Source organism: Erinaceus europaeus, chromosome 14, assembly GCF_950295315.1.
Source record: "Erinaceus europaeus chromosome 14, mEriEur2.1, whole genome shotgun sequence".
In the NCBI taxonomy this organism is placed as follows: Eukaryota; Metazoa; Chordata; class Mammalia; order Eulipotyphla; family Erinaceidae; genus Erinaceus; species Erinaceus europaeus.
Window position 1 is genome coordinate 17,909,907 of NC_080175.1, and position 13,449 is coordinate 17,923,355.

Sequence of the window (13,449 nt, forward strand, 5' to 3'; positions counted from 1 at the left end):
TGGGATTTGGTGCCTGAAGGATGAACCCACTGCTCCTTGTGGCCATTGTTTTTCCCCTTCTTTTTCTTTTATTTGATAGCACAGGGAGAAATTGAGAAGGGCAAGGGGAGAAAGTAAGAAAGATACTTGCAAACCTGCTTTACCACTCATGAGGCTACAGTCTCATAGATGGGGACTGGAAGCTTCAATCAGGGTCCTTTTTCATGATAACATGTGTTCAACCAGATGTGTCACCACACGGTCCCTGTATTTTAGCTCATTCCAGACCAATGATTTCTAGAGAACAAAGATGAAAGTAAGTTGGGAGTTACTTATGGAGAAACTTGCTGGCCCTGTGCCTGTTAGCAAGTGAGGCTGTGTAACCCCTGCCAACCTCCTTCCTCCAGTCCAGCCCTTCTCCCAGCAAATATGTCTTCTGGGCCAGCCTGCAGTGATCCCAACCTCCCTCCTGGTGACTGAAAATCTCCAACTCTTCTCTCATGGGAGCACAGAAGCTTCAGCTACTGAGAACTAAGGAGCACATTCTTGATTCATCCCAGTCCCCAGAATGTCTCTACCTCCGAACCTGCTTGCAGATCAGCAGTGACCACATGTTCTACCTTTGGCCTTTCTACAAAACTCCTGGTTTCTTAAAATGAGGCAACTGAAACCCAGGCAGGAAGTGACCTGTCCAAGGTCTGCCTCTGGTATTTAGGTCAGAATCTGTGTTTCTGTGAGTGAGATCATCCCATATTCATACTCTGTTTCTGACTTATCTCAGTTACCATTATTTCTTCAAGCTCCATCCAAGATGGGCTGAAAAAGGTGAAATCACCATTTTTATTTTTTATTTTTTTTTCCTCCAGGGTTATTACTGGGGCTCGGTGCCTGCACTATGAATCCACTGCTCCTGGAGGCTTTTTCTTTCTCCCTTTTGTTGCCCTTGTTGTTTTATCGTTGTTGCTATTATTGTTGTTGTTATTGCTGTCACTGTTGTTGGATAGGACAGAGAGAAATCGAGAGAGGAGGAGAAGACACAGAGGAGGTGAGAAAGATAGACACCTGCAGACCTGCTTCACCACTTGTGAAGCGACCCCCTGTAGATGAGAAGCTGGGGGCTCAAACTGGGATCCTTATGCCAGTCCTTACGCTTTGCACCACCTGTGCTTAACCCGCTGCACTACTGCCTGGTCCCTGAAACCACCATTTTTTAATAGCTGAGTGGTATTCCATTGTGTATATAGTTGCTCAGCCACTCATCAGTTTTTGGACACCTGGGTTTCACTCATAAGCAGAAGTTGAAAAAACAAGGTCAGAAGGGAAAACTCTAAGCAGAACTTGGGCTGGAGTTGGTGTATTGCACCAAAGTAAAAGACTCGGGTGGATGGGGGAGGGTTCAGGTCCTGGAACATGATGGCAGAGGAGGACCTGGTGGGGGTTGTATTGTGATGTGGAAAACTGGGACATGTTATATGTGTACAAACTATTGTATTTTACTGTCGACTGTAAACCATTAATCCCCCCAACAAAGAAATAATAAAAGAAAGAATCTGCATTTCTAGATACAGAGGAGGTGGAGTGGGAGAGGGGTGGGGGTAGGACAGGAGTGAGATAGCAGAAGAGATAGCAGCTTCGGGCCTGAAGAGCTCTGTGCCAGGCCCTATGCCAGGTTACCCCATTCCATCCCAGTCCCCACCCCATTTCCTAGGTGAGGAAGCTGAGAGAGATGCGAGTGTGAAATCAGATTTGCTGAACTTCTAGGTCTGTCTGCCATGTCCCTCCTCTGCCCTGGGATGAAATTCAGGTCTGAGGACTTGAGGTGCTCCATTAGTTGGGGGGTTTCCAGTGGGGACCCAAACTTGCAGTGACCCAGCGAAGGTACCGAAGACACCTTCACACACCATGAGTGAGAGTTTCAGGAAACCTGGTTGCCCCCCTGATAACCTCAGAATTGGAACATGGGAGTCCCTAACCTCCCCTAATTTTAGGGGGTCATTCCTTGTGATTTCTCACATATCATGTAACTAGAACTGAATAGTGTAAAGAACCCCTATTTCCTTCTCTCCCTTTCCTTGGCCAGCAGGTCTGCCAGCTCCCTCTTAAAAAAGTTAAGCACACATGGCTCGAAGTGTAAGGACCAGCTTAAGGATCCTGGTTTAAGCCCCCCAGCTCCCAACCTGCAGGGGACTTGCTTCACAAGTGGTGAAGCAGGTCTGCAGGTGTCTGTCTTTCTCTCCCTCTCTCTGTCTTCCCCTTCTCTCTCTATTTCTCTCTGTCCTATCCAACAACAACAACAGCAATAACAACAACAACAATAATAACAGCAACAGCGATAAACAACAAAGGCAACAAAAGGGAAAAAATAGCCTCCAGGAGCAGTGGTTTTGCAGTGCAGATGCTGAGCCCCAGTGATAAACCTGGAAGCAAAAAAAGAAGCCTGCCCAGGGGCAAGAGGTGGGAGTGGGGGGTGGGGAGCAGGGAGCACCCACTGGGCTGCGCCAGCCCTACTTTCTGCTCCAGGGAAGCTGGGGACTCCAGTTTCTCACCACTGAAGCAGCTCTGGTTGCTGGGCACTGTCAACAAAACAGTCCCAGCAGGCCTGGTCCTTGCTGGGGATCAAGAACATCTCCCTTGGGGACAGGTCTGAAGTGGCTGGCTGGGGACTCTGTGACTTTGGTGTTTAGAAGAGTTGGCGGGAAATGAAGTTTCCTCTTCAGACCTACAGCTTTCCGTCTCCCATACCTTGGGAGTGTGGACTCCTAGGCAGAGAGAGAATCTCCCATCTAAGATGGACAATGGACCCCCAAACCAGCTCACTCCAGCCCCAGAGCAAAACTCTGCTTCTCCACTTGCCTGTTCTGAGCACATTTTTTTTAAAAAAAAGTTTTTTTTCCTTATTTGTTTGATAGGATAGAGAGAAATAGAGAGAAAAAGGAGAAAGAGAGGGAGAGACACCCACAGCTCTGTTTCACCACTTATGAAGCTTTCCCCTACCAGTGGGGGCCAAGAACCTGACCCTAGGTCCTTGAGCACTGTAACATGCGTGTTCTACAAATGCGCCACAATCTAGCCCCTGGGTACAGTCTGAACTGGCCCCTAACCAGCCCGCAGGCATTCACTTTTGCCCTACCCCATGCTGCTCTACAGTTTCATAATCACTAGTAATTTTTCCCTGTAACAAAACAACATGAGTTTGTTCTTTAAAAAAAGTACAGTTATGTCTAAAATGAAAGGTGAAAGCCCGCCCACCCATCTCCTCTTCTCTCTCTCTCTTTTTTTTTCTTTTTGCTCCCAGAGTTATTGCTGGGGCTCAGTGCCTGCACTACGAATCTACTGCTCCTGGAGGTCATTTTTTCCCCCCATTTTGTTGCTTTTGTTGTTGCTGTTATTGTTATTGTTGCCATTACTGCTATTGTTGTCAGATAGAACAGAGAGAAATAGAGAGGGGAGGAGAAGACAGAGAGGGGGAGAGAAAGATAGACACCTGCAGGCCTGCTTCACCTCCTGTGAAGTGACTACCCTGCAGGTGGGGAGCTGGGGACTGGAACTGGGATCCTTATGCTGGTCCTTGCGCTTCATGCCACGTGCGCCTAACCTGCTGTGCTATCGTCTGGCCCCCTTTCTCTATCTTTTTAAATATTTATTTATTTAATAATGAGAGAGGAGACCAGGGCACTGCTCAGCTTTGGGAAACAGTGGTTCCCAGGTGCTGGAAAACAGGATTGAACCTGGGCCTCTTGGGCCACAGTATGCAAGTTCTATACTCTAAAAGGCTGAGCTATACCCTTGGCTGTGACATAAAGCCTTTTTTTTCTTTTCTCTCAAAGAGAGAAATATTATATATAAAATTTTAGGCCAGTAGTACTTGCATATCCTAGGCTGGTTAGAAATGTTGTTTCCCTGCCCCACCAGGGAAAGGGAGAGACAGACAGGCTGAGATTACGGATCGACCTGTCAATACCCATGTTTAGTGGGGAAGCAATTACAGAAGCCAGACCTTCCACCTTCTGCACCCCATAATGACCCTGGGTCCAGACATCCAGAGGGATAAAGAACAGGAAAGCTATCAGGGCAGGAGATAGAATATAGATTTCTGGTGGTGGGAATTGTACCCCTCTTATCCTATGGTCTTGTTTATATTTCCATTTTATAAATAAAAATTAAAAAAAAGAAATGTAAGTTTATAAGTTGACTGGAGGTGTACCCAATGAGAAAGTCTATGGGCAGGGATCTTCAGTCTACATTTCAACAAGCCTTGCAGGTAGACATAAGGTCTTCTATGGGAGATTCACACTCTATTCTCAGCATGAAGCTGGCATCTTCAAAGAGATTTTTTTCAAAAAAACTAAAATCCATCATGTCATGTTCACATTTAAGTCACTCTAGCTCTTGTCTTTTTTTTTTTTATTGTTGTAGTTATTATTGTTGTAGTTATTGATGTCATCGTTGTTGGATAGGACAGAGAAAAATGGAGAGAGGAGGGGAAGACAGAGAGGGGGAGAGAAAGACAGACACCTGCAGACCTGCTTCACTGCCTATGAAGCGACTCCCCTGCAGGTGGGGAGCTGGGGGCTCAAACCGGAATCCTTACGCCGGTCCTTGGGCTTGGTGCACCTGCGCTTAACCTGCTGCGCCACCGCCTGACCCCCCTGTCTTTTTTTTCACATTAAAAAATAATTTTTTTTTTGTTTACTCTGGAGAGCAGAGCCCCTGTTATCCAAATTGGGCCTCTCACACACACCAGTCCTGTGCTCTGACCACTCTACCACACCCTCAGCCAATTCTTGCTTTTTTCAGAGGCCCGGCCAGCCTCCCTTACCTGCATGAGCCCCTCCTCCATCTCCCATTATTGCTGGGACTCAGTGCCTGCATGTTGAATCCACAACTTCTGGCAGTCAGTCTCCTTTCCTTCCTTCCTTCCTTCCTTCCTTCCTTCCTTCCTTCCTTCCTTCCTTCCTTCCTTCCTCTCTCTCTCTCTCTCTCTCTCTCTCTCTTTCTTTCTTTTTTTTATTGATAGGACAGAGAGAAGATGAGACAGGAAGGGAAGACAGAGAGGGAAAAAGAAAGAGAGAAACCTGAAATTCTGCTTCACTGCTTGTGAACCCTCCCATCTGCAGATGTGACCAGGGGCTTAAATCCTGGTCCTTGCACATGACAATATGTGCTCAACTTTGTATGCCACTGCTCCCCCCAGTTACATCTTTTTCTAAATATATTTTTAAAATTATCTTTCTTTATTGGATAGAGACAGCCAGAAATCAATAGGAAAGGGGGTGATAGAGAGGGAGACAGAGAGACACATGCAGCACTGGTTCATCACTTGCAAAGTTTTCCCCCTGAAGGTGAGCCCCCAGTTACATCTTTAGAGAGGCCTTATCTGACCCTGATGGAAAAGCCCTCCTCTCTCCCAGTGATACACCTACACCTACATCTATCTGTCTTGTTGTTAAAATTCGGAAGCTCCAGCTGGCCGGGCTAGCTTCACAGGTGGGTAACAGAGACGACCAGAGACATACGGCTGGGCCAGGAAGCTGTATTTCTTTATTCAGGAACAACGACTTATAAACTAAGACAAACTAATCACCAAACAAAACTCTCCTGCCTCTTTCTCACATGGCGGCGCCAAGAACTCTCGAACTCTGCCACTCTGGAACTCTCTCGGGGTTCCTTGGGGCGGGGACAAGCGAGCCCGCGAAACTAGCAGGACTGAACCAATTTTCTTGGCAGGGGGAGAGCTAGAACAACCCAATGTAAAGCATACAACACTGTCTGTCTCACTATTTGCTGGTCTTGTTTCTCAACCAATCCAAGGAAAGCACAAATCTCTTTTTGATCACATTTGCTTCTGAGTGACGTAAACACATCTTGAGTGAATGGGCATTGTAAGTACTAACTCACCATTTACTTTACCTAGACCCAGTGCAATGCAAGTGTAGGGGATACTCAATGGAATAAAAAGGGAAACACAGGTTTGCTTTTTGTCTGTCCTCCCTCCCTTCCTTCCTTCTTTCCATCATATTATCAAGATATTAATGGTTTATAGTACAGTTACTGACACATGGATATAGTTTCTCATATCTCCATGATTGGTGCTAGCAAACACTGCCATATCCCAAACTCGGTCTTTCCACCAATCAAGCACCAGCACCCCCAACACTCTGTACACTCTCACTCTCTCCTTCTTTCCCAGAGAATTTGCTTTGATGTACTACACCCCACCCCACCCAAGTTTCACTATGTGTTTTCTCTTTTTGTTCTTGTTTCTCAAGTTCTATGTATAAGTGAGATCATCTTATCTTTCTCCTTCTGGCTTGTCTCACTAAATATGTTTTCCTCAAGTTTCATCCAAAATGAGGCAAAGGAGATGATGTTATCATTTTAAACAGCCAAGAAGTATTCCATTTGTGTACACCATAACTTTTCTAGCCACTCATCTGTTGTTAGTTATCTGGATTGCTTTCTGGTTTGGGCTATTATAAATTGGACTATAATATGTAACACATAGATGTACATATTATAGATAGGTATTTGTGTTTCCTTTGGTTAGAACTCCAGGAGAGAAATTGCCGAGTCATAGGTTCATTTCTAGTGTTCAGACTACTGCCTTCACAGAAGTTGGGCCAATTTACATCCCCACCAGCAGTTTAGAAGTGTTCCTTTCCCCTCAGATCCTCACAAACAGTTGTTTCTGTCCTTTCTGATGTCTGACATTCTCATAGGTGTAAAGTGGTTTCTCACTATTATCTTAATTTGCATTTCTCTCATAATCAGTGACTGAGAATTTTTCTCAAATGTCTGTTTGCCCTCTGGACCTATCCTTAGATAAAGATTCTGTCCGTGCCCTCACCTCATGTTTAAATTGCTATGGTTGCTGCTGAGTTTAGTGAGTTCTTTAGATATTTTGGTTTGTAGCCTTTTGTCTGATGTATGGCATGTAAAGATCTGCACCTCTTCTGTAGGGTAGCTTTCTGTTTGGTTGATGGTTCCCTTTGCTATATACATTTTGATGTAGTCCCATTGGTTTATGTTTGTGTTTTATTTTTCTTGCTATTTGGATTTGGATTTACAAAAACATTTTGGAAGCATAGCTCATGACGTTCTTCAAAGACTTAAGGGGGCCTGCATATCAATGGGTGGGGGTAGGGTTTGGGGAAAATGCTAGAATGTCATTTCAAGTGACTACAAATGTGTGTATTTGATGTCCCTTAGTGAAATTAAATAATTGTCTATTGGCCTTCTTTAGTCTTTCTCTTAAACAGAGGTCCCTGGACAGAAGGGCATTTGCTGCAACTTCTCTTCACTGCATCTCTGCATCCTTTTTCCTTCCTCTCATCTAGTTCCTCTCTCCCTAATTAGCACAGAGCTCTGGCCTTTATATTATATGCATTAAACAGATGATGATGGATGGAAAGATGGATGAATGGAAGGATAAATGGACAGAAGACTGAGTGGATGGGAGGAAAGATAAAGATGGATGAATGGATGTAGGGGATATGGATGGTTATATGGGTAGGTGAGTAGAAGGATGGATGATGGCTGACTGGCTGGCTTAAAAGGTCAGCAGGCTCTCAGAGATCTCTTATCTTCTAAATGACTTTTAAATGGAAAGTTTTTAAATGAGGAAACTGAAGTTAGAGGGGTGGAGCATATCTTTCATCACTTCCTCACTCTGAGAACTCCTATTTACTTCTTCTTAACCTATAGACATGTCGAAATACCCTTCAACCGAAAGAAAAACAAAACACCTCTTTCTCCCTCAACAACCTTTCCCCCAAGTGAGGACTTGCTTTCCCTATCACTGCCAGACTTCTTGAACAATTTGGAAAGCACCCACTGAACTTCCTCCTCTCCCATCATCCCTGACCTTTCAGCCTTTGGCTTCCATCCACGTTACCATGGCAACCACTCTAAAGATACCACTTAGGAGGGACCTTGGTTATCCTGACCCCATATTTGGCCCAGGCAGTGTTTGGTACTGCCAGATTTTCCTCTTGGAATCCTAGGTCTTTCTCTGTGGAGGAAGGTCATTCTTTTATTTATTTATTTATTTATTCCCTTTTGTTGCCCTGGTTGTCTTCTTGTTGTAATTATTATTATTGTCGTCGTTGTTGGATAGGACAGAGAGAAATGGAGAGAGGAGGGGAAGACAGAGGAGGGAGAGAAAGATAGACACCTGCAGACCTGCTTCACCGCCTGTGAAGCGACTCCCCTGCAGGTGGGGAGCCGGGGGCTCAAACCGGGATCCTTATGTCAGTCCTTGGGCTTTGCGCCACGTGCGCTTAACCCGCTGCACTACTGCCGGACTCCCAGGAAGGTCATTCTTTTTCCCTCTGTAAGACTGTGCCTTTTTGGAAACTTCAGTGGCATCTCTTTCTCCCAGTGTTCTCTGCCATAGTTTTAAGTTCAGCTTTTTCTTCATTTTCCTTCTGTAATTGCTCAGCAATTATTGGGTGCTGTCTGTGTTCCAGGCACCATGCTAGGCTCTTGATCTGCGTCACCTTGATATTTTGATGTGGGTGGACAGTAGCATCTGCATGTGCAGATGGAGAAACTAGAGCCAAATGAAAATAAGTAAGCTGCCAGTGCCAACTCATGCATAAGTAGTGCCTCTGAGACTGAACTGAGGTCTTAACATTTCCAAGTCTACATTATTAGCAGCAGAGTCTCACTTTTCTACTATCTCATTCACATCTTTCTTCTGCTCCTCCCTGGTAATCTATTCAGCAGTGGCTTGGAATCCCCACTTGGAATTCCAGATGTGTTCTGCCAAGAGTCTTTTAAAATTCTGTATTTGTGATTAATAGTAGATTACAAGATTGTAAGGTTACAGTGGTAGAGTTCCACATCACACTCACCACCAAAGTTCTGTGTCCCTATTCTCCCATCTCCTAAGGATAGTCACCATAGTTCTCACAAGTCTTAGAAATAGTTTGCTCATTCCTATTTCCTTCCTTCCTTTTTTCTTTCTTTCTTTTTTTTTTCAAGTTCACATGTGTCAGATCTCTAGACTCCACATATGAGTGAAACCATCTGGTAGTTGTCTTTCATCTCTTTGCTTATTTTGCTAAGCATAGTCACCTCCAGTAGTCCATTTTGTCCCAAAGGACATAATATCAGCTTTTTTGACTGCAGAGTAGTATCCCATGGAATACATGTCCTATAACTTCTTTAGCCAGTCATCTGTTGATGTGCATAATTTAGGCTGCTTCCACTTTCGGTCTGCCAAAAAGTCTTACAAGATTCTTTTTTTTTTCTTTCTTTTTCTTTTAATATTCTGCCCAAATCTTGAAGTCAGATTCCTCAGACTGACCTTACCAAGCCTGTACTCTAGTGCCTACAGTGGCTCCCCAGTCCCTAGAGGCAGACTTTGTCCTGTCACAGGCCTATCTGTGTTCAGATCTCTCTACCTCACCACCATCCTTGCTACTGTCCCCTATCTTCCAACATCTACTCCTGTCTTCTCTTTCTTTGTCTTAGAAGACTCTTGTGCTCCTACAACAACATTTCTGCTGAGAGAGACTGTCACCACATGCCCTGCTTTCATGATCCCTTGACATGAAATCCCTTGTGTGTGTCTAGGAAATAGGCAGGAAATGCACTAAACATCAACAGTGGTTACCTGACTGAAACTCTAGGCAAAGTTTATTTTTCACATCTGTTCAGTGTTTTTCAAATTTCTATAATGGGTAGAAAAGAAACTGCCAAAATAATTTCAGGACTCTTGTTCACTCACTTTGTCTGCTTCTCATTCATTCATCCGTCCATTCATTTTCATTGCCACCAGGATTATCACTGGGGCTTAGTGCCTACAAAACAAATCCACCACTCTGGCTGCTTTTTTTTTCTTTCTCTTTTTATTTGATAGAACAGAGAGAAAGTGAGAGGTAAAGGTGATACAAAAGGGAAAGAAAGAAAGATGTACCTGCAGCACTGCATCACTAGTCATGAAGCTTCCCTACTGTGGGGGGGGGATTAAATCCCAGTTCTCACTCATGGTAATGTATGCTTGTGAGGTGTGCCACCAGCTGCACTTCACTTGCTGTTTAAAGGCCTGTATAGCATTGCTCACTGGAGGCCTTCCTAGAGGTCATGGGCAGGGCTACCTTCCCCTCTGGAGTTGCAGGTATCCTTCCATGCAGTGTGATCCCCCTTGACCTCTGCAGCCCCTTCCCAGTGCCCTGGCTATACTAGACACCCCAGAAATGCAGGATAAACAGAGTTAAAATAGACACATTCACAAGAGTATTTATCAAAGGTGCAAAGCACTGGAGACTCATCAAATGTTTCTCAAACCTGGATCTCTCACACAGCAAAGCAGTGCATTATCCAGGTGAGCTATTTCACAGGCTTTCAAATGTTTCTTAGTAGGGGCCTGGTTAAATAGTTCAAGGTGGGATCAGGCTTACCAGCAGCCATTAGAAATAATGTCGTTGATCCTTGCTGCCAGCAAAAACCAGTTTCTCTTTCTTTCTTTCTTTTCTTTCTTTTTTTTTTTCTCTCTTTTTCCTTCTTCCAGGTTTATCACTTGGGCTTGGTGCCTGCACTACAAGCACACTGCTTCTGGCGGCCATTTTACCCATTTTATTGGATATGGCAGAGAGAAAGGAGGAGAAGATAGACAGAGAGAGAGAGAGAGAGAAAGGAAGACACTTGCAGACCTGCTTCACTGCTTGTGAAGCATACTACCTGCAAGTAGGGAGCTGAGGGCTTAAACCAGAATCCTTGCACTTAGTATTATGTGTGCTTACCTGGGTGCACCACCGCCCAACCCCCTAAACCAGTTTCCAAAAGTTGTCGTTGAATGAAAAATTAAGTAAACATTTCAGAAAAATACATGCACTTTGTTCACATCTACATGAGAAATGAAAGAACACATGCACACGCACACACACTCGCATGCACGCACGCACGCACACACGTGCATGTAGACTTTCTTTGGAAGAATCTTCCAAACTAATAGCAAAACTTGCTTCAGGGAAGGGACTTGAGGAACAGAGTCAAAGATATTAGAGGAGGCAGGAGTAGTGTCCATGTTGAGAGTTTAAAACTGTTTACATACGCTTTTATTATTTATATATTTTAGTGAGAAATACAGATAGTTATAGAGAGTGCTCAGCACTGGTTTATGGTGGTACTGAGGATTGAACCTGAGTTCTCAGAGCCTCAGGCATGAAAATATGTTGTATAATTATTTGGTTGTTTCCTCAGCATTTTTTCTAAATATTTTATTTATCCATTTATTGGCTAGAGATAGAGATACTGACATGGAAGGGGTAGATAGAGAGGGAGAGAGCACCTGCAGCACTGCCTCACTACTGGTGAAGTTCCCCCACTGCAGGTGGGGACTGGGGGCTTGAACCCAGGTCCTTGTGCATGGTGGTGTGTGTGCTCAACCGAGTGTGCCACCATCCAGCTTGCAGCTTCCGTCTCCTTATCCAGTCAGGGACCTTTGGAATTCCTGGCAATGAGAACCTTGCTATAAGAAAGTGTTATGCTTTTAGCCCATGTGCGATTTGAATTTAACTTGCAAGATGTATTTTAAACCACTTGAAAATTTGCAAGAGGCATCAGCACACACATTTTGGAAGTGATACGTGATTTTCACACATTGTGTTCAAACTGGTTTTATAAGTAACATGGTGACGTGTTGGCAATCTGAACAAAGAAAATAAATTTAAATGAATAGAGTGCAGCTTCTATCTGTTGCACATTGTTGGGCCCCTAGCTGGGCCCTGTGGGGCTTTTCCCCTTCTGAAAAGGTCTGATGGGTACTGGGCTCAGTCGCTGGATGTAGTGGCAAGAGGAAGGAAGATATGAGGGCGTTGTTTTGTGGAGTGATGGCCTTGTCTAGCTGCTGTGTTGGAGGGCAGCGGATAAGGCTCTTCAGGAAGTAATGAAACCTTTTAAGAGCTGAGCCCTAATCTGAGCTGTGCCACTAATGGCAGAGGACTGCAGAGTCACTTCTGGAAATTGCTAGCAGGTGAGAGGTACAAGCTGGTCTGCTTCAGGGCTGGAGGAGGCGGCAGAATCCCCTGGGGGCTGCCTGGAGCCAGTGCCTCAGCACGTAGACCAGAGGACAACAGGATGCATGACATTAGTCACAGGCTGCTTGGTTCTGATGTGCCACCACTATGTATATATTTGTCCTTCATATTTGTACTAGAGGGCCCAGCCTTATTTTACAGGCAAGAAAACTGAGGCAGAGATGGACCGATACTCTTCAGGACCTGAGTTATGGTGCAGAAACAAAGTCCCAAGCCAAAGTGGAGTCCAGGGATCTGTGCCTTTGAGCAGCAACCTACAGATACAAATGCTGAGGCTCTGGGCTAAAGCTCTCACTGGCCTTGGGCTCCAGGGAAATGGGACTGAGTATAAGTAGTTCTGACCCACAGAGCTCTTCTCATGAGTGTTTGCTTTCTACTGACTTCTTATCCATGAAGTGAATCAGACCCAATGACATTAGAGAGGAATCTCAGGCACAAAACCCCTGCACTTTCTTCTCTCCCTCTTCCCCATCAATCAATTGGGGTGTGGGGGGGAGGTAGGGGGCAGAAGGTTTGAGTTGATGAGATTCAGGAGCCTCTCCTGCTCTGACCCCTTGTGATGGATGCCAACTGGGGAATCTATGAGAGATGAAGTCTTGCTCAAGTGACAGTGGTCACCACTATCACTGTGCTAGGCTGAATCTTAGCTCCACAGCAGAAATGCCCTCAAGGTTAGGCTATGGGAGTGGTCCACCCAAGCACAAACAGGGAGTGTATTGTTTACAGAAAAACCAAAAGCCCAAATTGTAAACTACTGAAAAGAGGGGCTGGGGTGGCGGCACACCTAGCAGAATGCACATGCTACCATGCACAAGGACCAGAGTTTACCTTCCCGGTCCTCACCTGCAGGGAGGAAGCTTCCCAAGTGGCAGAGCAGTGCTACAGGTGTATCTCTTCTTTTCTTTTCTTTTCTTTTCTTTTCTTTTCTTTTCTTTTTTCTCTTCTTTTCTTTCCTTGCTTTTCTCTTCTTTTCTTTTCTTTTTCCTTTCCTTTCCTTTTCTATTTTTCTTCCAGGGTTATTGCTGGGGCTTGGCGCCTGCACTACGAACCCACTGTTCCTGGCAGCCATCTTTTTTCTGTTGTTGTAGCTGCTGTTGTTGGATAGGACAGAGAGAAATTGAGAAAGGAGGGGAAGACATGGGTGGGGGGAGAAATATAGACATCTGCAAACCTTTAGTGCTTGCAGAGTGACCACCCTGTAGGTGGGGAGCCAAGGGCTTGGGATCCTTGCACCCATCTTTGTGTTTCACACTATGTGCACTTAACCCAGTGTGCTACTTCCCAACCCTCTCCTCTTCTCTATCCTCCCTCCTAAATTCTCTTTCTCTATTAAAAAAGGGGGTGGTAGAGCAGTGGGTTAAGTGCACATGGTGCAAAGCGCAAGGAATGACTAAGGATCTCAGTTAGATCCCCTGGCTCCCCACCT

At 45.0% G+C, this 13,449-nt stretch overlaps 1 long non-coding RNA gene across 1 annotated transcript; it reads right to left on the bottom strand.

The window, feature by feature from the left end:
• Positions 1-11,019: 11,019 nt before the first annotated feature.
• LOC132532635 (uncharacterized) lies at positions 11,020-13,111 on the bottom strand. Its single transcript, XR_009544556.1, has 2 exons — positions 12,867-13,111; positions 11,020-11,455 (listed from the first exon to the last, which is right to left on the bottom strand). It is a non-coding gene; the product is annotated as an uncharacterized LOC132532635 (long non-coding RNA).
• Positions 13,112-13,449: the final 338 nt, after the last annotated feature.